General features: G+C 44.9%; 1 long non-coding RNA gene across 1 annotated transcript; it reads left to right on the forward strand.

Moving 5' to 3' along the window:
- Positions 1 to 1779: 1779 nt before the first annotated feature.
- Positions 1780 to 17910, forward strand: LOC142775265 (uncharacterized). Its single transcript, XR_012886726.1, has 2 exons — positions 1780 to 2002; positions 16606 to 17910. It is a non-coding gene; the product is annotated as an uncharacterized LOC142775265 (long non-coding RNA).
- Positions 17911 to 25016: the final 7106 nt, after the last annotated feature.

Below are 25016 nucleotides of genomic sequence, written 5' to 3' on the forward strand. Positions count from 1 at the left end.
TTCAACACAAACACACACGTCCTGAGTTCTTTACAGATGCCTCCAAGTCTAACTCCTCTGTGTCCTACGCTGCGGTCGGCCCATCCTTTTCGGATGCTGGCCCTCTACATCCAGACACAAGTATCTGCACAGCGGAAGCTTATGCGATACTTGTGGCGGCTGAACACATCAACCAATTACAAATACAAAAAACAGTAATTTATACAGACTCCCTCAGTGTGGTAACGGCTCTGCACACCCTTAAAAACACAAAAACCCAGTCCTTGTCTCACTTTACTCCATTTTGTGCACACTCTACACGCTCAAACAACATGTTGTAGTGTGCTGGGTGCCAGGGCACCGTGAGATTCAAGGCAAGGTGAGGGCGGATCAGCTCGCTGCATCCATCCACAAAAGCACTGCCCCTACACCCATATCAATCCCAGCCCTTGATCTTAAGCCGTCTCTCGAACGAAACCTCAGGGTATACTGGCAGAGAAAGTGGGATACACACACACAAAACAAACTACACGTTATTAAGCCACACCTCGGTCATTGGCTGCCCGTATCGAAATCGCGTCATACAGATATATTACTAACGAGACTCAGGATAGGACACACATACGCGACACACGCTTATCTTTTGTCTGGTGACGATCCACCATTGTGTGACAGATGTGGTGAAGCATTAACAGTCCTTCACATACTAATCCAGTGCAAACACTTAGAAACTCTAAGAAAACAACATTTTCTATTACCCTACCGACCACATTTACCTTTACACCCTGCAATGTTCGTCGGTAGGGAACCGCTTTTTATTCATAAATCATTGTTAGCGTTTTTAAAAGAAATTCATAGTTTTCATATCATATACCCGGGCATTCCGTAGCACGAACTCTCCAGAGAGGTTTTTGCTGCGGTGGCTACACAAGAAAGCACTTGCCTCACGGCCCTTGGACGCAAGGGTATGAACGAGTGAGGCAGTTGTGCTAATGCCATACATATCCACCATCGTCTTTTATTATCACCAACGTTTGTCATCTATTCACACCACACACACCTTTCACGGCATGGTCATGATTTTATTACTTGTATGTTCTTACCCGTCTTACCGCGAGAAATTTTATGGCCCTTATACAGCCGCTTATCACAATCATTGTGCATATTTTTAGTAAGATGAACTGGCGCGTTTTGACCGTGAAATGGCCCTTGCGCCAAAAAACATCAAACATCATCATCATCAGCCTCGCCTTTGCAATATAGCTGTGACTTTATTTCAGAAAGAGTGTGCACAAATAAAGTATAGTCCTTTTATAATGCCTATGTAGCCACCTTATTGCCGTTAAATTTACTAAAAACATTGAACTATGTTAATATTTTTGTGCTGATTGATTTGTGGGGTTTAACGTCCCAAAACCACCATATGATTATGAGAGACGCCGTAGTGGAGGGCTCCGGAAATTTTGACCACCAGGGGTTCTTTAACGTGCACCCAAATCTGAGCCCACGGGCCTACATTTCCGCCTCCATCGGAAATGCAGCCGCCGCAGCCGGTATTCAAACCCGCGACCTGCGGGTCAGCAGCCGAGTACCTTAGCCATTAGACCACCGCGGCGGAGCAATATTTTGTGCTTCATCTCCATGAAGTGATATAATAAAATGGTTGCGTCAATTCTGCGTTTTTGCACCATTTTGTTGGTATCTTATGATTGCAAAATGAACTTATACTTGCATGCAGTTTTTCAGTAGTAATGTTGTGAAAAACAAAAGACACTATTGCTGTGTGCAGGTGTAGGATGACCAGGCCATTTTGAATGTTGATTACTGCCAGATCCTGCAAGAAATCACAGTGGAGGATATGAACGAGCTTGAGCGACAGTTTCTAGAGCTGCTTCAGTTCAACATCAATGTACCGGCTAGTGTGTATGCCAAGTAATACTTTGACTTCAGAACCCTGGCTGATCACAATGAACTGGCTTTTTCGTCAGAGCCACTCAGTAAAGAATGGGCGCAAAAACTTGAGGTAAGCTTGCAGATTCTGAGTACATTCTGTTAAAAAAGTATGGCAACTACCACCCTTATAACCAGAGCTTGCCAGTTTGTTATGTGTGATGGATTATACAAGCCTCAAGTGAATGTTGAAGTTTCTTTGTCATTGTTAATTTCCCCAACAGGGCACCACCTGCTGTGATGACTGAATTTCTGTGGTGTACAATGTTCACAAAAAAAACACAAAATTTAAAGCCTAGTAATGCACAGAATTTCTTTCTAGCGTCCGCAGTTTGAGTCGTAGCGTGATTTTGACTCTGGAACACTAGTACATCAGACCCAATATGACCTTTAGCAGCCAGATTTGCAGTAATGTCACGCAGTTATTGTCACCTATTGCTCGTAGCTGTCTTTGAGATCCGTGAGATATGTTGAAATAACATATACACTTGTCTAAGGGCCACTCTTGCCATCTTGGTTGCAGTCCAAATTTAGAAGGGGGGGGGGGCGGATGAGCGAGGGGAGACTCGCCCGTACAACGGCAGCGATGTCGCATGTCGTGTGTGGTGCACTTCGCAGAAGCCACAGATGTAAATAGCTGTCCTGTTGCTTCGTTTTAAATATCGCATCATTAGGTTTATATGGCATAAACAAATGTGTTTTTTTTTCAATTGTGAGTCGAAAATTGCTTAAAAACTTCACACTTCCGTGGAATGGCCGACACGATCTAAATCGTGGAAAAAAGTGCCGCCCTTACACCAGTGTATACGGTAGCCTACCGTTCCACACTGCAGTGCCTCATAGCATAACCCAATCATAAGTCAGTGAACTGAAATATGTGCCCCTGGCCCATTACTGTGAGTTGGCCTAGTTGTAATGAATTCATCTTGGACAATATTTGCACCAGAACACAGGGACCAGGTGTTTTTGCACTATGTCACTCATCTCTGAAAATTGTGTTGAAACAGAACGTAAACAAAAATTTTACACTACAAAAAAGATATTTTTTACATAAATGAAAACTTGACCAAAATTTTATTGGTTCCTTTATTCTAGAAGGAAATTCAAATATTTTGTTAACGAGTTTTAGTTCAAAGAAAAGATTGACAATTTGAACCACCATGGTCATGCATTATGAGCGTGGGATTAGGATTTATCTCCATGGGATTAGGATGGGATTAGGATTTATCTCAGGCAAGCATTCGAAAATAAAAATGAGTTGAAACTTTTTGAAAAACGAAAACATGGGCAGAGTCAGAGGTGTTTATATAAATGCAAGTTGTGCTAGCCGAGCCAGTAACACCGGCCAGAATAGAGGGGAATTCTCGGTGTTGAATTTTGTTTCTTCAGAGACCACATTCGATGATGCACATCTTGTGAGATCATGCTGACTTCCTTGACGCAAAGCATTCAGTCTGTTCAAAGTGTACTTCACACATAAGAAAAATGGTGGTTTTATTGTTTTTAATTAAAACTTCTCGCATAGAATACTTCTTTCTTGTAATTTATTCATTATGGAACTGATACGAAACCAGACTTCTTTCAGTGGGATGAAACTAAAACATTTCGTTCTGACAGCTTGCGTCTGATTTGCAAAACCTACAAGTGGTGGAGGTGGTGACATCATGGTACTTGGCAATAAACTCATTAGTAAAGGTTCTAGTGGTATTGGGTGATATGGGTGATTGAGCAGCATCACTATATGCACACTTACCAAAGCCAGAGCACTTTTATTCAGCAAGACTGAGCCAGCTGGTCAGTGTGACCCGAACTTTCTTTTTAATCCACAACCAAGTGTGATAAATTTTGAACATACGTAGTACATCCATGCATCTGTATAGTAATCTAGAAGTTAAAAAAAGAAGCTGCCGTTTCTTCCCTCAGTCAATATACGGGACAAAGCCCCAATAACTTCTCCATTTAAATTATTCAATTTCAAGCAAAAACAGGATCCCATTCATCTAATGAAAATACACCGCTCCTGTGGGACGTGAGGGGGGGAATAAAAAAGTACTTCAAAAACATCTTGTGCAGGATTCTATAATTTAGGTTTCAGTGTACTTTTTATGTTGCATTGCAAAGAAAACCATAGGGTGCAAAATTTCAATTTTTAGAATTTATTTTTTTACTCTTTATAGTTATTTTTTATATAGACGGTCTTGCCAGAGCCTATCAGTTTCTGGCAACACGGTGCGTTCGCCGGAAAACCACCCCAGAAAACTTCCAGTCAAGCCTGTTCTTGCGTGGTTTTTGCCTGTTTTGGTGGCCACGGCTGCTTGTGTTCCGATGTTACATGCGGATACAATTATTCCGATGAAGCGCTTGCAACTCGGGCACAACTTTGTCAAGCCAGGATGCTGTCTGCAAGCCTGAACTAATTTTATATGCTGTCACAAACGAGCGCTCAAAAAAAAGAAAAAAAGAGCGCGCCACCGAATTCTGGTGATCAAGCGCCAGAGAGAAGCCTCAAGGTCAACGATAAAGAAGAAAACAAGCATCCAAAGACTCCCCGGGTGCGCCGTCTCTCCCCGCTCGGAAGCGTAGTTTCGCTGACCAACCTCCTCACATCGGCGGCCGAGTAAGCCCTGGAAGGTTCTCGAAGAAAAGGGGCGTGGTGATGCAGAGTTGCGTCACGTGACGCGGACGGCCCTCGAAACGTCTCGCTCTTTCTCCAGTTTTGGCTGTGCATCGCGCCGACGAAACGATGAGAATTTTCCGGAATCTAGCGTGAAAGGCCTTTTATAAAGCATCCCACACTGAACTGATATATAAGTAAGGTAGAATAATCAATAACACCCAAGTAGTTAACTGTATTTCTGCATATCTCACAAAACGTGAACAATTTGTTGTATTTGCTGATTCCTGCTCACATAGAAAGCTTGTTGACTCTGGCGTTCTGCAGGGCTCAGTGCTAGGACCACTTCTTTTTCTCCTGCTTATTAATGATATTGTTGATGACATTCCTGTTAAAATGAAACTCTACGCTGATGACTGTGTACTTTATAACAAAATATGCTGTCCCGCCGACCAACACGTGTTAAATGTTGCTCTACTAAAAGTGTCCTCCTGGTGTGATGAATGGCAAATGGCTATAACTTCTAAAAAACAGTGTTTATGCAAATAAATAATAAAAAATCCTTTAGAATACGAGTACTCTACGTCCCATACTAAACTTTCCCAAGTCCCACATTACAAGTATCTTGGCTTATGGATCACAGATGACCTGAATTGGACGAAACACATTAATACAGTAACTAACACTGCAAAGCGTAAACTGTTCTTCCTCGGAAGAGCATTGAAACTCTCAACCTCCTCCGTCCGCCTTTCCGGCTTATAAAACAATAGTTATACCGACTCTGGATTATGCTTCCTTTATATAGGACTCTTTTACCAAATGTAATATCAACAAGCTAGAAAGAGTACAAAAAGGACATTCGTTTTATTTATAGCAGCTTCGGGCGCACTTCATTTACGGAACTTTTAACTCGAGCTAATCTACCAGCACTAACAGAAAGAAACTGCTTATCCAGACTAAAATTTCTATATCTACTAGTAAAGGGACATTAAAAGATAGACATTTCTGAAGTTCTTTCATTTTCATCCGAATATGCAACTCGACAAAGGCATGAGCGCACAATAACACCCTATGCAACCCGTAACAACTGCTTCAAATATTCATTCTTTCCAAAAACTATGAACGACTGGAACAAACTAACCAACACCGAAGTTTTACAGCCATGCTTAACATTGTTTTCTTCTATCCTCAATAACAGTGTTTAAAATAGCATGCCAATTAAGCTCTGTCCCTATAACGTTCGAATTTTTGTATACTTTGAGTTGCGTTGTGCGTACTTCTGTTTCTATGTGTTTTTATCTTCCTGTTTTGAAAATTTGTTCGTCTGCATATTGAGCATTTATGTAAGTCATAAATAAATAAATAAATAAAAAACGAGCAGCGAAGAAGGGAAATCAGGAGAAGGAATTTTGTGCCAGTGTGCGTAAAGTCTTTCCGCCATGTGGGCGAAGCCTTTTGTCCTCAGTGACAAAGGAGGAGGAGAAGATAGTTTGCGCCAGGGTGCGTAGGGTGTTCCGCCTTGTCGGCGAAGGCTTCTGTCCTCAGTTACAAAGCAGGTAAAGAAGAGGATTTCCACCTGAGGGTGAAGACTCGTGCTACAAGCAGAAGAGTGTGTCTACCGGCTGCAAGCGAAGACGTGTTGCAACAGCTGCGCGTGGGAAGCCGACGTGTTACCGGCGAAGAAGTTGGTGCTTGGAGAGCAGCCAATTCAAGACGCGAGGTTTCCTGGAAGAGAAACCTCGGGGACAGCGGAACGACAATAGCGCTGGACTTTGAGTGAGTGATTCTGGGAAGACTATCATTCAGACTTTGTTCCAAGGACTTTGAACTGAATAAGTTTTCAAACTCTTTTGTCTTTAAGTGTCTTGGTTGTTCGATGCATGTGATTGCATTGTAGCACGTATTGTTGTGTGTATCTGTTGTTTCGAGTGTAGCTGGTTTTACTGTGTAATACGTTGATTGATTGGTGACATATCGTATTCAACTGTTGTCGAGTGTGCATATTTGTGTATCGTTTGATCTGCCAAATTTGAGAATATAATTTTGTTTTGTTTATCAACTCTCAGCCTTGACTCGTTCTTTGGACTACAGCCGGCGTCCACTGGCCCGCCAAATAGGAACACTTCAAAATTGTCCGTGCTTTCGTGGTGCAGTTCAAGGGGCCGATACTTCGGCCCTTGCAATTAGCCCGGCGATCACCTCCCTAATAAACGGACCTGTGGCAATTAGTCTGGCGCCTGCGACAGGTCCTTTTTGGTGCACAGTATGTCCAAAGTAGTGAGAAAGAGCCTCGAGTCGTTCATAGTGCTATCAAAACAATTTTTGTGTGTCGGTCATTGTTCTCGTTAACGAGTGTGCAGAGGGTGTTTCGATAGGCTGAGTTGGCAGATATCTTGTGCACGTGGCTAGAATTTTATTTGAGAGGCACCATGGATCTGTAGAAGTCAGTAGCTCTTGGTGAGAAGATGGGTCTTTCTGGCGCCGAACTACGGAAGTGGGTGAGCCAGAAGGAGAAAGACGTTGAGGAGAGAGAGAGAGAGGTTGGCAGCTGAGAGGGCCAAGGAAGAAAAAGCAGCTGAGTTGGAGAGAGAAAGTTGGCAGCTGAGAGGGCGAAAGAAGAAAGAGAGGCGGATATGGCTTAAAGGGAACGGCAGCGGTACGAGATGGAACTCGAGTGGCTCCGTTTGCAACAGCGAAGCGAAACTCCCGTCCAAGCTAGAGTGGAAACCAGCGAGCGGGAAGATCATAGCTTCCGCTTGAACGCAAGCAAGCTGCTCGTAGCGTTTGACGAAAGGAAGGACGACCTTGACGCGTGCCTTCGCCGATTTGAGACGACTGCAATTAGCCATAATTGACCGGAAGATCAATGGGCAACTGCTTTGAGTACTTGCTTGAGTGGCGAAGCGCTCAGCGTGTACGGTAGGGTGACGCCAACCGATGCAGCCAACTATGCAAAGGTGAAAGCTGCTTTATTGAAGCTATTGAGATTTACTGTGGAAGGTTTCCGGGACACATTTCGGACAAGAAAGCCAGCTTATGGTGAGGCGGCTACGCAGTACGCCGCCCGGCTTAGCCATTATTTCGACAAATGGATCGAACTTTCAGGGACAGCACAGGAGTACGATGAGCTTAGAGAGCTCCTTATTAGAGAGCAATTTCTCACCAGTTGCCACCCATGCCTGTCGCTGTACTTGAAAGAAAGGAGAGCTAAGTCACTTGAAGACATGCTTGAATTGGTGATCAATTCTTGGAAGCGCAAGGTGGCACAAGTCTGGCCAAGGTTGAGAAGGAATGTCCTGAAGATTCGAAGAAATCCACACCCGAACAAAAGAAGCGTGCACCGGAGAGGGTTCCGCGATGTTTGCTGTGTAACCGAGTGGGTCATCGCGCTAACAGCTGTCGAACTAACTTTACGAGCCCTACTGTTGTAAAATATTTCTAATGTGGTCAGACTGGGCACAAAGCCGACGCATGTCGTAACAGAGCGAGTAAAACACACCAGGTATCCTGTGTGCAAGCGGCACTAAAAGCCGATGATGATGACGTCACCGACGGATTCATGGAGTTGAAAATGGGAAGAAACTTTCTATTGTGGGTATTATAATTACAAAATAGCCAACCAGTGTTACGAAGGGAATGCCAACGCTGCCGGGAAAAGTGACGGGCAAAGAAAGTACGGTGTTGACAGACACCGGAAGCTCCACTGTTATCGTGCAGAGAAATTTGGTACGGGCAAGTGTGTTTACAGGCAAAACGGAATCAGTTCGTCTAATTGACAGCACGATTAGGACGCTTCCTGAAGCGGAGATCGAAGTTGAAACCCCGTACTTCAGCGGAAGGGTTACTGCCCTGTGCATGACGAACCCCTGTACGACCTCATCATCGGAAACATCGACGGGGCGCGGGGGCCGAACGATCCCGAACGTTTGGGGAAGACCCGAAGATGGAGCCTTCGCCAACCCAGCGACCGCAAGATACAGTGGAGGAGCATCCCGCGACGGATTTCACTTGAGCTCAAGGGGAAGCCTGGGTGCAAAAGACAGTGAATCGAGATATGATCGTGTTGAACTACAGAACGTGCCATGCAGCTAGACTTACGGCGGCGCGACCTCAACCGACCAACAGTGAAAAGGTGACGGAGTCGGCCAGCCAAGCCAAATGTCGTGACGTGAACAAGCTGGAGAATAACCAGACAAGATCGGTTGAACGCTATGACCCGTTAACGGTGTTGAAAGTTTCAACGATGGCTGAGACGCCGCCTCAGATACCGTCGATTGGAAGGGCTCGCTGGAACAGAACGAGGAAAAATAATAAGAGATCGAGCAAGCACCGCCAGAAAGGGCGCAAGCGCAGCACTAAGTGCACAGGGTGGGAAATTGGGTTGGATTTTCATGCGTGTGGCCGTGTTGAGTGCAACATGTTGTGTTATTATTGTGTCTATCCTGTGTCCCAAGTGTCAAAGTGTTTGTTGCGGTGACGTGATGTTATCGATATGATTCTGCAACTGTGTTAAAGACAAACATTTGTATGTTTGTATTGTTTTGAAGTGTTGCACCTATGTACCTGTGGTTATATTTCATGTGTTGTGAGATTGAATTGCAATGTGATATTGTATTGAGTGTTCTATTGTGAATGTGACGCGTCGTGAGCGATGGACTGCGTTACGCAGTGTTGTTGTGTGGAGACTGTTCGCGCTCATTTGTGTGGTTTTGAATATTATGCGATAATATTCTTAAAGAGGGGGGGGCAGTGTCACAAACGAGCGATCAAAAAACAAGAAAAAAAGAGCGCGCCACTGAATTCTGGCCACCAAGCGTCAGAGAGAAGCCTCAAGGTCAACGATAAAGAAAAAAACAAGCATCCAAAGACTCCCCGGGTGCTTCGTCTCTCCCTCCTCGAAAGCGTAGTTTCACTGACCAACCTCCTCACATCGACGGCCAAGCAAGCCCTGAAAGGTTCTCGAAGGAAAGAGGCGTGGTCAAGCAGACTTGCGTCACGTGACGCGGACGGCCCTCGAAACGTCTCGCTCTTTCCCCAGCCTTGGCTGTGCATCGCACCGACAAAACGGTGAGAATTTTCCGGAATCTAGCGCGAAAGGCATTTAAGCGAGCAGCGAAGAAGGGCAATCAGGAGAAGAAGGAGTTTTGCGCCAGTGTGTGTAGGGTCTATCCGCGGTGTGAGCGAAGCCTTTTGTCCTCAGTGACAAAGGAGGAGAAGAAGATAGTTTGCGCCAGGGTGCGTATGGTGTTCCGCCTTGTTGGCGAAAGCTTCTGTCCTCAGTGACAAAGCAGGTAATTCAGAGGATTTCCACCTGAGGGGTGAAGACTCGTGCTACAAGCAGAAGAGCGTGTCTACCGCCAGCGAGCGAAGACGCGTTGCAACAGCTGCGCGTGGGAAGCCGACGTGTTACCGGCAAAAAAGTTAGTGCTTGGAGAGCAGCCAATTGAAGACGCGAGGTTTCCTGGAAGAGAAACTTCGGGGGCAGCGGAACGACAACAGCGCTGAACTCTGAGTGAGTGATTCTGGGAAGAGTATCATTCAGACTTTGTTCCAAAGACTTTGGACTGAATAAGTTTTCCTCTTGTCTTTAAGTCACTTGGTTGTTCGATGCATCTGATTGCACTGTAGCGCATATTGTTGTCTGTGTCCGTTGTTTCGAGCGTAGCTGATTTTACTGTGTTATACGTTGATTGATTGGTGACATATCGTATTCAACTGTTGTCGAGTGCGCATATTTGTGTATCATTTGATCTGCCAAATTTGAGAATATAATTTTGTTTTGTTTATCAACTCTCAGCCTTGACTCGTTCTTTGGACTAAAGCCGGCGTCCACTGGCGCGCCAAATAGGTGCACTTCAAAATTGTCCGTGCTTTCGTGGTGCAGTTCGAGGGGCCGATACTTCGGCCCTTGCAATCAGCCCGGCAATCGCCTCCCTAATAAACGGGACCTGTGACATAAGCTAGTCAAAAGGTTCTGCTTTGATCACGCCAGAAAACTGGATTCCCGTTAAGAGCGCGTAGCCATGTTGTGCCCACTTCATTAAAGGGGGCGAGAAGAAGGCATTAATGTGTGCTGTGTGACTTTTGACTAGTCGTAGTTCCCGGTTACCGGGAACACATCAGTAACTGTCATCTCCCACCTGTGGCAGATAAGTGTTCTGATGCCTGAAATGGACAACAAAACGTGAAAGCTAACACTGAAAATGCATGGCAAAGGTATTCTCGTATAGTTTGAGTGATAATAATGACGCGCACTATTTGAAACAACATGCGACACAAAGTAGTCATGCTCTATATGAATCGCTCCACTGTGTATACTTCGTGGTGTCCACGTTGAGTTGTTGTTGCATTTGATTTGTTTTAAAATGACGCTGGCAAGTGGACACTCATCTGTGCGAGCAAATGACTCATCGCATGTTTTTCTGCCGCTAATGAATATCTCCGCAGTCTGGCTAATTTATCTTCTAGTGTGAACATGGTTTAGGCGGGTTCAACTTGAAAGTTTAATTCATGAATATCTTACTCGTTAGTAAACCATAATAGCTCGCGTGACCCCGTCACAGTTGACGTCATCACACAACCATTGCATTTTGTGATTTCTCGGTGACCCGAACACTTCGAATCGCGAGCTATTCGGAAAGCCGCTGATCTCAATAAAGCGTGCCCGGTGTGACACAGGCGCAAACGTAAGCGTTTCATCTTGAGGCTGTGTGCTTAGACAAAAACACAAATATGCTCGAGGTTTGATGGGAGCAAGCTTTTCAGTTCTACTCGAAAAGCTGAATTGAACAACTTCACTGTGGATCGGGCAACTTCCCTCCTGCATGTCGGCGATGTGGGTGCGCTTTGAAGACGCGGACAGGGAAAATACAAGTGTGCGCTGGCCATTCCTTGTCCACATCTTCAAAGCGCATCTACATCGACATGCAGATCCAACTGGCCCAATTAAGTTCGCTGACAAGCTTCTCCTGCAGGCACGGCCACTGCCAGAAGTAACACAGAGCAGGGGGCTGCCCTCATCGGGAAGCCACGATGTATATTTTGCGCGGCGCCCATTGGCCACGCGAGCCGTGTGACAGGCAGCAGTGGCCGTGCCTGTACCTGCCGTATACACTACGTCGAGGCCCCTTCATGTAGACGTTAGACGCTGCACCAAATACATTTTAAAGAATGCGCCAGAAACCACGAAAACAAAGTCCGGACCATTGAAAAAGCTTTACCAGAAGTGGCGCACCGGGAGTGTGCTGGCGTAGGTCGTTCGACGCGAGCCAGTTTGTATACAAACACCAAAACTGTCTATAAAATGCAACTGGTAAAGTTATATCAGTAATCCATTGGTTTCACTACTGCCGTTTATTGCACAGCCTAGCTAAGACTGGGAAGGTAGTTTTGATCATCTTTTTGCAGCCTCAAACTTTCAATCCTTTTGTAACTGTGTGATGCTTTATAACTGAATTAGAACAAAATTATTATTGGTTATTGTTGGGAAGTTGTCTTTTCGTGTGTGACAAATTCGCAGTATGTTTTAAGTTTTGGGAGCGGCTGATGCCACAGTATACTCTGCACTTAGCAGAACCAGCCAACCTTATTTTCATTGTTATTTTCCATTGTTATCGACAGCTCTATTTGCCCCGAGATTAGGGTATAGGCGGCAGCACTGTTGCCGTGGTAGTGTGCATAAATGGTTTTTTATGCTTATACAAATGGCCACAGAAGTGCTTCATTGTGAGCAACGTTTTTAGATACTGTCAGTTGGGTAAGAGCGCGTGGTTTCAGCGGCGAGCAGCTGCACCCTCCGGTATCCCGCAGCGGTGACGCTGCTGTCGCTTTTGTATTGGCGAAAGAGCGTCGTCTGCTACCCCTGCATGCGAAACACCGGGAAATTTGTTTCCAAATACGCGGATTGTAGTTAACCCAACTTGATGAGGGTCGAATGAAAACTACTTAGTGATAAATAAGGGCAGCGCCTGGAAGATGATTATGGAGAATTATTTATTTGCCTGCAATGACTCAGTGGTCTGGCCAGCGGGTGACACACTGGGCCAGTGCCGTTCTCTACCTCCTCCCCCCACCCCCCAAAAAATTTTTTCGTTCTTGCTTATAGAGCAAAAAGTGACACTCAACTTCACTTATCTGTCTGGCACCCTCTTCAGTTCAAGGTGGTTTTCTTACCCCCCGAAAAACAATTGTGCCTGTGCCTCTGCAATAAATAGGGTTCATTTGCGCCTTCAGGTTGTGGATGATTCTAAGCGGACGAGCCTGTCGTAATTACACATAATATAAATGCATGTATGAACGTGTTCAGAAACGGCTGTGCTTTTTTTCTTGAGCAGCTAAGGAAAAATAGACAGGCCACATGGGCAGTCTTGCGCTAATTAGTGCCACAATCCTGCTGTGCTTTATATCAGTGAGCTTGCAAGCCTCATGCTGGCACAGCTGACATAAATGGTCTACATTTTATGTGAAGATGCATTTCATACACAAACTACTTGGATTGTAGCTGAAATTATCAGAGTAGTTAGGAGAAGGAATCCAAAGTTACGGAAGACTAATTTAAGAACAAATAGAACACAGTGCAATAGATGACATACAGCCAGTATTTAAATACCTTTTATTTGGAAAAGCTCTTTCACATTTTTGTCTCACACGTGAAACGATGATCAAGCATGCTTGAGTTAATTAGCAGTTTAACATAGTAAACATGCCGACCTGTAGTGCGCTGGGCTGTCGAAGTAGCTATGCCTCCGAGGAAGACACTTGCGAACGGCGGCTCTTTTCCGAACTCCAAATAATTCTTCAGTTCTCAAGGCTTGGGCAGCTGCTATTCCACGAGACGCCTTCCAGGTGACAGTCAAGACCTACATTTTGAACCGGAGGGCCTAAAGTTTTGCTGCAAGCATATAGTAGGCGGAAAAATTCTCAAAATTTATTATGGTCCGTTGGCACTAGAGCCCGGTGCTGTTCCTAGAAATTTCATGAATATTCCTGCACACTTGTCTAAATCAGCGGCATTAAAGCGTAAAAAAGAACCTCGAAACTAGAAGAAACCGCGAATTTCTAGGGCCATATGTGGGCCTATGGCGGCAATGTGCCTGACGTTAGCATGGAGTACTGTTATGTTGATGAAGCTACTGGTGTCCCATCCGATCCAGCGATATGTCCAGAGGTAGCTCTTGGTTGCCTGCAGTACAAGACCGACGAAAGTTTCATACCAGGAATGCCAAGCTTATCCAGGTAGTTTTTTTTTTAAGTTTTCAAAACAAAGGTATTGTCGAAATGGACAAGCAGTGGTGGTAACAAAAGACTTCACCTTTGTCCTCAGTTGTAAGGCGAAGTTTGTCACTCATGTGCATACAGCGAACATGGTTTGAGATGCCAGCTAAAACTAACCAGCTTGTAGATGGTATCAACTTTTCTCAGTTATGTTGATCACCTGAAGATACTGGCTGTCATAGCAGCCGATTCCCTTCGATTTCGACCGCCACATCAGCCCCAAAGATCCGGGACATGTGGAGGATCACTTTTGGGCTGTCCCGAATAGACATATGCCCACCATGCAAGAACACAAGGAATAACAGGAGAGCTCGGTAGAAAAAAAGAAGAGAAATCTACAAAACCAACGAAACTTCACCAAAAAGTATGCTCGACTACTAAAAACTAAAGGAGACGGTTAATAGGGCCACAGTTTTGGAGAAAAAGTGTAGAACGACATTCGGCAAATGAAAACACTGCTTTCCAAAGGTTCTATCAGTCAAGTGGACTAACTGATGACCGGTCTTCTTCCTGCACAACATATATTCCTGACTGAAACCTCTTTGAACCCTAATTCACAAAGCATTCCCTTGATAATTTATTTGTTTAAGGCGTGACGATGTCGGCAGAGGCAGTATGTTCACCTTCGGCATCAGCCTATAGGAGGCAGCAGGGCTTGATATTTTAAGGGGCAGGCAAGTGATCAGCCACTCTGTTGTATAGCGCAACCCTCTGGCTGACTTTGCTTTAAAGCTTTCAGCGCAACAAAAAGAGCGAATTTAAAAAAAAGAAAACTTCTTCCTTGATGAGCTCGGCCTTCCAGAAATAGGACATAATTCGTTTTTGTAATACTTACAGGGAACCAAGTTGCTACCTCCAGACACAACTCAGGATCAGAGGGGACGCCAGTAGTTTTGTAAACATCGCTGTTTTTCATGTTAACTTCGACACATAGCCACCACTTGCGGACACAAGGCCCTCGCAATTCACGGTTTCTCCCAGTTTCGGTGGTTTGATTTGATTGATATGTGGGGTTTAACGTCCCAAAACCACTATATGATTATGAGAGACGCCATAGTGGAGGGCTCCGGAAATTTAGACCACCTGGGGTTCTTTAACGTGCACCCAAATCTGAGCAGTTTCGGTGGTTTCCCTTTGTGCTTTAATAATACTGGTTTAGGCAAGTGTGCAGGAATATTCGGGACAATTCGAGAAAATGCACTGGGCTTAGGTGTCCACATACCACAAGAAAGTTTCACGTTTCCCCTTGCGATGTGCTCGCAGCAAGTGGTTACGTCCTAAGATTCGACATGAAGGTCGGGACTGTACGTTTAGATTGTCACCAGGAAGGCTTTTCGTAGAATAGCAGCTGTTCAAGTCCCAAGAACTGCAGGGTAATTTTGGGGGTTTGAAGGAGTGCCGCCGATAGCAAGTGTTTTCCTCAGAGGCATAGCCACTTCCACAGCCCGGTGCGCTGCAGGTCAGCATGTTTACTATAATATACTGCTAATTCAATGAAGCATGCTTGATTGTTGTGAAACTTGTTAATTAATACTGCGATGACTGAAATCAAACCTTCCCTTCAAGCTCCCGCCGCTGTGGTCTTAGGCAGTGGCTAAATCTCAACGCTACGCCCGTGCCGTTCCTCAGAGCGGATACGAGTTGGGGCCACCTCTGGAGCAAGCTTTTCAACTGACAGTATCTAAAAATGTTGATTGTGAGCTGTTTGCAAATGAAATGCGTTGACTGCAGCTTTCGATGTTCCTACATAGTCGTGTATGGTTTTTTTCAATTAAATTCTCTATGAAATGCAAGGCAGTTGATAAATTTATGCAGGAAGGCTATGTGGCTGACAGTACTTCAGTGCTACAGCGACAAACTATAACATATACGTACCTGTTCTTGCCTACATAGACATAAATGTAATGCTAGCTGCCTGGGTCAATTCTGAACAGCCGGGTGCGTACCTAAATTTGATCACATGGGTGGATGTGCATGAATTCCGTCATCAAGTTAACATTGCACACAGCAATTGTTTTATCAAAGCAATCGTAGGGTCACAATTTCCTTGGTATAAGCATTTATTTGTTCTGAGGCCACGGCACAGCAATAAAAGGACATCTAAAGCACAACTAAAGGTCATCTCAAAACCGATAAACTTCAGTGCCGCAGTAATTACTATACGCCTAGCAACAGCATGAAAGTGCTTAGCCTAAAGGTCATTTGTGTTTGCCACCGAATCGCTAAAACATTGCAATCACACACCATTTATTGCTCGTTATGTTGGTGAGGATGCAAATTGCACTTCACAATGTGCTTAATCCAGAAGGCGGCATCCACACTGAACTGATTCTGTCGAACGGAGGGTATGACAACAGTACACAGCACTCACTGATCCTATTACTGTACAAATGCAGTGGAGCTAGGTCAAGTGCTTCTGTACATCATGTTAGGCACACAAACTAACAGTTAAACTTGTGCAAGCTTAATGAAACAAACCACCCTTTGAGGACGTGTGTCACGTTGGCGCACATGCAGACCTGGCATGGCTAGCACATGACAAAGCTAGGGAGCAATCCACTCCAGGCGTGCGTCGGCCAGTAGCTACCAGGTGGAGAATCCACTTGATCTCGCCACCTATAGTCGGAACTATTTGGAGAAAAAAAAAGTCCTGTAAATTATATGATGCCTGAAGTTGAGATAATTGCTGGCAGCTGTCAGAAACATCTGCTTGTGTCAACGACACATCTATCACATTGTATTGCACAATTCCCATTGTGAATAGATTGCTTTGCATTTCTTATTTACAGGCTATGTCAAGGGTGTGTGAAGACAAGCTGGGTTAACTCCATAGGAATGGCTTTAAAAAGTGGTCCAGCTTAGATAATGTGAACAATGTCTCTGTTCGCCGAAGCACAGCCATTCTGTCCTGATGTTACTGTCCGTATTTGCTTCCCTTTGTCAAGTCCTTGCCAAACACAACCTAATGTTAAGTATTTTTTATACACTTTTTCTTTCCTGCGACGGTGCTGAAATTGAACTAATGCCTAGTTCACACTGAAACATCCGCTTTCTACAGCGACCGAATTTCCCCTGCCGCCAAAACACAGCGTCGTTCGCACTGGATGCACCCCGCACCGCCGAATATGTCTTCTACTACGGGGCGAACGCGGGATGAATGCGCTGTCCCCCGGTTGTTGTCGCGGCTCGCAAATGCTACTACGCTATCCAGTGGTGTATACTTCGACGATTCTCGTACGCAAGAAGCAAGAAAAGACAGTACTGCTTACTTTGCTGGCAAGTGGCTGTCTTGTAATGCACGAAGAGCAGAAAAACCCCCAACGCCAGCGTGGGTTCGTGTTGCTCTGCAAGACCGCAACAAGCTCGGTCACGCCAACAGCAAGCTCAGTCACCTCTTTCACGAAATACGGAGGCGAAGTAGGCACAGAGTAGGTTAAACTCCCGTTTGTTTCAACATTCAGTTACGTGCACTGCGGCATAACAAGTGAGTAGGGCTTGGCCGCCATTTTTCAAAATTCCTTGACTAGCGCTCCTATTGGTCCGCGATGACCGATTCGGCGGCAGACGCCACAAAAATCGGTCCGAGAGCGATCGGCGCGGAGAGGGCCCTTCCGGCGGATCTCGCTGCCGCCGAACCGGATTCGGAGCACTTTCGGCGGCCGCAATGCTCAGTGTGAACGTGGCTTACTTGTGCCCACAAAGCGCAGAAACTGTTATACATAGTTATGGATATGTATGAAGAAGCCTGTTTGTTTGAAACTTCGGGGATTTCAGTCACATTGGCTGTTAGTTTTAAACAATTTGGAAACGTGTTCTTGTTTTGTTTGGTTTGCTGTTATATTCGTTGCTTATACACTCGTTGGTATACTTTTGTGTGTGTTTCATTCCGCACATTTACCGAGACAGAAAGCACAATTTATAACTTTGGACTTTTCTTTTTAATCAGAACTTGGAATGAATGTACACAAGGGACTTAGTTTATTATGTTATGTCAATGAAATTTCATTTACAAAGCACTTTATGCAAGTTCTTTTACTGGATGATATACTTGTACAAATTTATGGTAATAAACATGTATATGCTTGCTTGAACAATATGTCCAGTGGGTCATTTTCCTATTCTGTAAGGCAGTGCTAGCTGATGCCAATTACCATAGAGTTTCATAGAATAATACCTATAGGGGAATCTCGCGCTAATGTCTACATGGGCTTCTTCGGCGGCGCTTGTACTTCCATGGGAATTATGAGAATTACAGGCTTCGGATCAGCTTCAGATGGATTATAATCTTGAGATTCATGACACTTCTTTTCCGAGTGTAAAACAGTGATATCAACTTAAACTTTATTGAAACTTGCTTCAATAGTTTGTACACAAGCTTTATTGCAAAAACGTTTCGTGACCAGGTGGCAAAAGTGAAACCTGTGCAAATTCAACCGTCAGAGTATGCACTGCTCTATCATTACGTTTCAGATTTGGCATCAAATAATGAATTATTTTTTACAACACTTGAAAACAAACATGCTTGTTTTTCTCTCAAAAGTATGTATTATCTATTTATGGAAATAACCGTACCATGTTAGATGAGAAACACTTATTGTTTCGTCTTCTGCGACGCTATTTGCGTCTGTCCCAGTGGTCTGCCCCCAACACACCTCTGGTTTTGTTGTGAAGTCGAGTCAGCGAAGCATGACGGTGTGTCTGTTTAGCTTCGTCATCACTTTGCAGTCAATTTAAAACTCGTTTAGGCAAAACGTGCTCATGAAAACCATGATCTCCATGCAATATGCTGCACTGGCATGAAATGCTACATCTATGCACAGTGGTGAACGCACGACGCTTCATTTAAACTGTCGAATACGACTCTTAAGGGGAGATGCTACTCGAAGACACTTTTTTGTTTAATATACCTTTAGAGCAATGAAACTTGAGCTGTTTATGGAACTTTTTATGCTGATTTCAAATATATAATTAGTTTTCTTGCAAGTTACACACACTTAGCTCTGCAACATGACAAAGTGAAAGCCTTAACACTTTTGCCCCCCTCTTTTCATCCCTAAACTTCTGTAATTTTTTACCATTTATAGTTCATAACACATCAAATAAAGTGTAGAGTGCAAATAACTAATTAGGAAGCACATACAAAATATGTAATACACGTGAAAAATAATAGAGGTAGAAAGTCCACATTTCACCTACCCTAGTAAAGGTATACATACAATTTTTTATTGTACAATAAAATATTGAAATTTAAACTTTATATTTGCATTTGTCTTACTTTGGAAAAAATTTGGGAAATTTCATGCAGATCCGGGCACTAATAGTGCCCAAAAAAGGAGGGGCACATAGAAAATAATGGCAAAATTAGTGTATTGAGAAAAATAAGTCTTAAAGTTAAAATTGAGTTTTTATTTATGAAAGTTATCATTAAATCAAATGAAATTTGCACACCAGAAAGAACAATCCTTCTTGCAGTGGCCACTGCGACTAAAATACGCCAGCACCATGAGTTTGTCCCTCACGGCTTCTTCGAGCCGACTCCTCAGAGACATTTCGCTCACAGGCAGGGCCATGAAACGCTTGCCAAACTTCCGCTCCGTCTGGCAGAGCCTTGTGCCAACTACACGCTAGGAAGAAGTTCGACAGGACTGCGATATCCAAACTAAGTCCAGTGTCATGCCATTTTGCAGCCATGTTTGTGCCACATACTGTCGTACATATTTGCAATGCCGTCCCTGCTAAGTTCTCTAACTGCGAGCTCTTTCGATCTCGCCAGATTGGCGCTGACATCATGTGTTGCCGCATCACGAACTTTCCGGCCAACGGGTGTGAATAACTTCTGACACATTGGCTTTTGCAAGCCAACAAATTAACTGCCGCAAATCGGACCAGCTGCTCGTAGCCTATTCCTACAAAGCACGCAGCACAACGGCTTTCACTTGCGAGTAATGCCTTTTTTCATTCATAATGCAGATATTTACGCTAGAAAAGCATTGTTCAGCTGCGCTGCTCGACAAGACATGGACCCCGCAAAGAAGTTTCGCAGCACATACAAGCGCGCAGTTGCCAATGGCGGTGCCTGATTCGTACGATATGATAAGCCAGTCGCGGTGCTTGAGAAACGCGCAGAAGTGTGCTTCTTTTTATTATTTCTTGCGCTTCCTTAGTGATAGAAACTGTTGTTATTTGAAGAGTGAGGCTCGACTTTTCGACTCATGCGATCAACAATGGCGAGCGGCGGCGCATTATTGACGGCAAGGTGCTCGAAGACTCCACACTTTCGACCTTTTAACAGGCACCTTGTGCTCTTTAGATGCAATTTAAAGCATTTCTAGTTAAGTTTCGACCTGTATTATTTTTTTCATAACAGTAGAGGTGCTAATCTTATCAAAACAGACGAAAATAAAAAAATCAGTAATTTTGAAAAAAAAAACTCGTTTTTCGAGCCGCATCTCCCCTTGAAGCTCCAACACCACAGCAAATCAGGAGATCTAGTACTGGTCATCAGCCTCTTCAAACAACAAAGGCACTGCTTCAGCCTTTTCCACTATCTGCGCTGCGTGAAGAAAAAAACTGAAACTGTAGAAAAAAGTCCGTAGACTGTTCGCAAGCGCAACAGTTGTCGGACAACCTTTAGGACAAAATGGCAAGAAGAATGGCCCGCTCAATCTCATAACAAGCTTCAAATTATTAAGCCTATTCTACAAGAATGTAAGTCTTGCAATCACCACTGGCGCTTCATCGAAGTAACACTATGCCGCCTGCGTATAGGTCATACTCACCTCACCCAAAACTTTTTATTACGCAGAGAAGATCAGCCAGAATGCGAACGTTGCAGGGAACCTCCGACTATCAGTCATATTTTAATACATGCCCAGTCTTTGAAAAAAGTAGACACGTTTATTTTAAACAATCTTACAGAACACAAACACCTCTACACCCATTGTTAATACTATCAGAAAATGCACCCATCCCCATACAGGGTGTTTTTAGGTTTCTAGACGCCACAGGTCTTCTAAACAAACTGCAAACAGAAATCTGTTTTTCACCTCACATTTTAACCCTATTATCATAATCACCCAGTGTCTGGCGCATGAGAGCCATTGTTGCTTTTGCGCCATAAAACCCAACGTAACTAACTGTTCACTAGCTAACCCTATCTAATTCGAAGCCTGTACTTCGCATAACTCTCATTGAGGTACAGGATCGCTGCGCCAAATTCCTCTCTAGGTATCACTGTATGAAACTCTATGCCGATTGCAGTCTGGCATTTCAGTCGTAGGTCCCTGATCAAAGACAGATTTTATAAGTCAGGTAAGAATTTTGGTTCATTTGTACAGCCGAACTCCGCTACAACAAACGCCCCTTCAACGAAATTTCTGCTAAACGAAAAATTCAAGATTCCCCGTCAGCAGACTATAGGAATCAATGCATAAATATTGTCGCCACAATGAACACTTTTTCTTCGGCCGTCCCGCTTCAACGAATTTTTACGACACAGTTCCAGGCTCAGATACTTATTGCTATGCAGTAAACCTAATCGTTAACATTTCGGTGCATTTTCAGAGCCTGAAAAATGCGTCAACGAAGTCTAAAACGCGCGTTCACACCACCAGAAACCGCTGCTGTTCAGCAAGCACGGGCGCCGCCATTGCTCGATAGCGATGGCCATGAGACTGCCCTGCTGGCTTGCTTTTGAGCCGCAGACGATCCGAAGCTGAAGCTCAGTTGCTGAGTTCATGGTTTCCTTCTCGCAGCTTCTGGGTGCAACCGCGGAACGATGCCTTTTTCGATTCTGAAGCTTGATAACTAATCGGTGTGGTAACTAATCAGAGTGGCTGTTCATCTGCATCATCAACAAAATTAGCAAGCCACGAGTGATGGATAATGCAAAAGTCGCCACTCCTCGATACCTTGCCTCCATCTCGGCATTGTCGGATACCGGCAGACAGCTGCTGGTGTTAACGTGTTGATCCAACTGTTTGGTTTGTTCACGAAACTGGTTTTAAGCGTTGTTTCAGTGTGCTTTTCACTATAAACTAGCTGTGGTGAGAATCACATCGTGATGCTGCTGGGAAAAGTTAGGAAGCAGCGGACATTTTTTTAATTTTGAGAATAAATGTTTCTTTGTTTTGCTGGCTCAGATCAGATATATTTTTTTGTTTCACTGCAGCAAAATTTTCGCTTCAACGAAATTTTTTCTGCGTCTCATCAGTTTTATTGTAGTGGGGTCTGACTGTATATGATTTCCACTGTACCACAAGGCACAAGGATTGTGCCTTGCATTGCAATGTTCCCGTGTTACGGTGTGTGTTCTTTCCATGCTAATCATTGTGTAAGTGAAGAAGAAGGTGTTTAATGAGAAGAAATAGGAGAGGTTGCCTGGAAAGCGGGTTTCTAGCCTGCTACTCCTTGTGGGGGTAAGGGGAAAAGGGAAAGAGGAGGGTATGATGAGGGGTGATTGTGATATAGCACAATGATTGTGATATAGCACACAATGTCTCATTTGGTGTAGGACACGCACAAGAGTCTCTTTATTAGCCGATGCTTTAACGACTGGAATCTAAACCTGTCTTTGTGAGCAGTCCCCTTAAGCTACATTGGGCATGATCGACCCGTCGACATTCTAGGTCATCTGTGAGGCGCTTAGATTGTCTTTCAACTGCGTATAAAGGGCACACACACAGGATGTGATTAATAGTCTTTGGCGTGTTACACAAGTTGCAGTTAAGATCTTGCTCTTGTCCAATCTCGCATAAGTATCGTCGCGTGTATGCGACACCCAGCCGCAGTCTATGTACAGTCGACGACCGATAATTCGGACTCCAAGGGGAATGCAAATAAGTCCGAATTATCTAAAGTCCGAAAAAACGAATGCGTCAGAAAGAAAAAATACTTTTATTGACACTTCAGTCTACCGGTGGCCGAAAAAAGTCGTTAATGCGTTGCTGCATGCACTTCCGCTTACGTGCACGCACGTCCGCCTGTATCTCCACCAGTGTGATACGATCGCTGTATGACGACGAAAGAACAGCGAGGGCTCGGGACAGGTCCGCATGCGACGGCTCCGGAGCACACGGCGCGTCATCATCGTCAGAGTCAGAACCGCTGTTTGACGGTTGCAGAACCTGCTCAATTATGTTGTCGTCATTCAATTCGGCACACGACGACATTGCACTGTCGACGTTTCCAAAGTCTTCAAACGTAACAGTGTCGGGAATCGGCACACCGCAGCCTCGCAGGTCGTCGATAACGTCCGCACCTGAGCTCGATGCGCTGTGCGGCAGGTCCGGCTCTTCAGTTGCATTGTCAGGATCTTCGGCTGCAGTGTCGGCGGTGTCGGGCTTACTACGCAACGTAAATCCTGTGTGCCGGAAACAGTTGCTGATTGTGCCTGCCGACACTGCCTTCCAGGCATCAGGAAGCATGCTCACGGCTGACATCAAATCATCGTTGTATTTTATCTGGCTCTCTAAGCAGAGCAACATGCGCTGCAGCAAGCGTGAATGATACAGCACCTTCAAATTCTTCATAATACCTTGGTCCATAGGTTGCAGAATATTGGTCGTAATCGGCGGCAGGTATTCTAGCTTGATGGCTTTCAGACAGCTGATCGGCGCATGGGCAGTACAGTTATCTACGAACAAAAGGACCTTGCGCTTTCGCAATTAAAACTTTCGGTCCAATTTTCCAACATACTCTGCGAACAGCTTCTGCGTGACCCACGCCTTCATATTGGCTTTGTACCAGACAGGCAGATTTTGTTTCCCCTTAAAACATCGAGGGTTTTTCGATTTTCCGATTACCAGCAGCGGGAGCTTTTCCGTGCCAGAAGCGTTGCAGCCGACAACGACAGTGAGTCGTCTCTTGCTGAGTTTACCTCCGTGGCAAGGTTCTCCAGAACGGGTGAGTCTTCTCCGGTAGTAGCTTATAGAAAAGCCCGGTTTCATCGAGGTTGAAGGTGTCGTCAGCCGAGTATCACTGAAGCAGCTTTACCAACTTTCCACCCAATAGTTCGCTACCAGTGTGCTGTCCACGGCACTGCCCTCACCGCACATTTTTTTGAAAGCCAGGTCGTACCGCTTTTTAAAGTTCCGGAGCCAGCCATCGCTGAACTTAAATCTATCAATGCCAAGGCGAAGTGCCAATGTCTCAGCCTTTTGCTTCAAGAGGTGGCCAAAAACGGGAACCCGTTGAGCGACGGTAGCGTTAAGCCAAATGCTCAACGCTTCTTCCAGCTGCGGATGAACATCTGGCACACCCTCTTTTGTTCACTTCCGGATGATGTCTCCGTCGCGCCTAAAATCTGTCCTTATTCTTCATGTAGTCTGATATGGTTTGCTTCGAAATGTTGAACTCTCGAGCAACTTCGACTTGCGGACGACCACTGAGCACTTGCTGAATGATGGCTGCTTTCTTTGCCATGGTTAGCGTTGTATATCTGCCGGGTTTCGTAGGCGCGGCCTTCGGCGCTGGCTGTGAGGGCACCGTTGCTGCCATTTAACTTCAGATCTTGTGAGACAGCTGGACGTAAAATAAAGCAAGTCTCAAAATAAATATGAACGCGCACAGAATTCAGCAAAACGCTATACCGCGCACACACACGTGACAGAATGGCGGCGATAGCCGCACAGCCGTGCCGCACAGTGAGGGTGGTGAGGGTATACAGGAACCGGAATGTGAGATGATCACGATGTCGATATGATCCCCCACAGTTGAGCCGTGCCTCCAAGATCGGCATTTTTAAGTACAAATCTCTGAGGCATAAAGTTGCAACCGAAATAAAGCCTCATAAATTACCAATTATGTAGCTTTCGTTTTGATCTCTGAGGCCATACTTTGTATGGTTTGAGTGCCGGAAGAGATAATGGCTGCCGATTCGGCGTGCGCGACAGTCGGGCAGGGTCTGAATTATCGAATGTAGATCTGGCAGCTGTCCGAAATATCGGTCGTCTTTACACATTACTTCTATTGGACCATCGGCGGTGCCGCGCGACTGTCCGAACTACCGAGCATGTCCGAATTATCAATGTCCGATTTATCGATCGGGGACTGTAGTAGGGTTTCCTGGTCTCTCCTCAGTTGGAACGGAAGGTGAAAAGCACGACAAAAGTAAAGCCTATAGATGCGCTCATGGCGGTAATCCCGATCATTTCATAGTCGTTGCATAGATGTCTTCATACCTTTAAATAGCAAGGCGTTG

This window comes from Rhipicephalus microplus, chromosome X (genome assembly GCF_043290135.1).
Source record: "Rhipicephalus microplus isolate Deutch F79 chromosome X, USDA_Rmic, whole genome shotgun sequence".
In the NCBI taxonomy this organism is placed as follows: domain Eukaryota; kingdom Metazoa; phylum Arthropoda; class Arachnida; order Ixodida; family Ixodidae; genus Rhipicephalus; species Rhipicephalus microplus.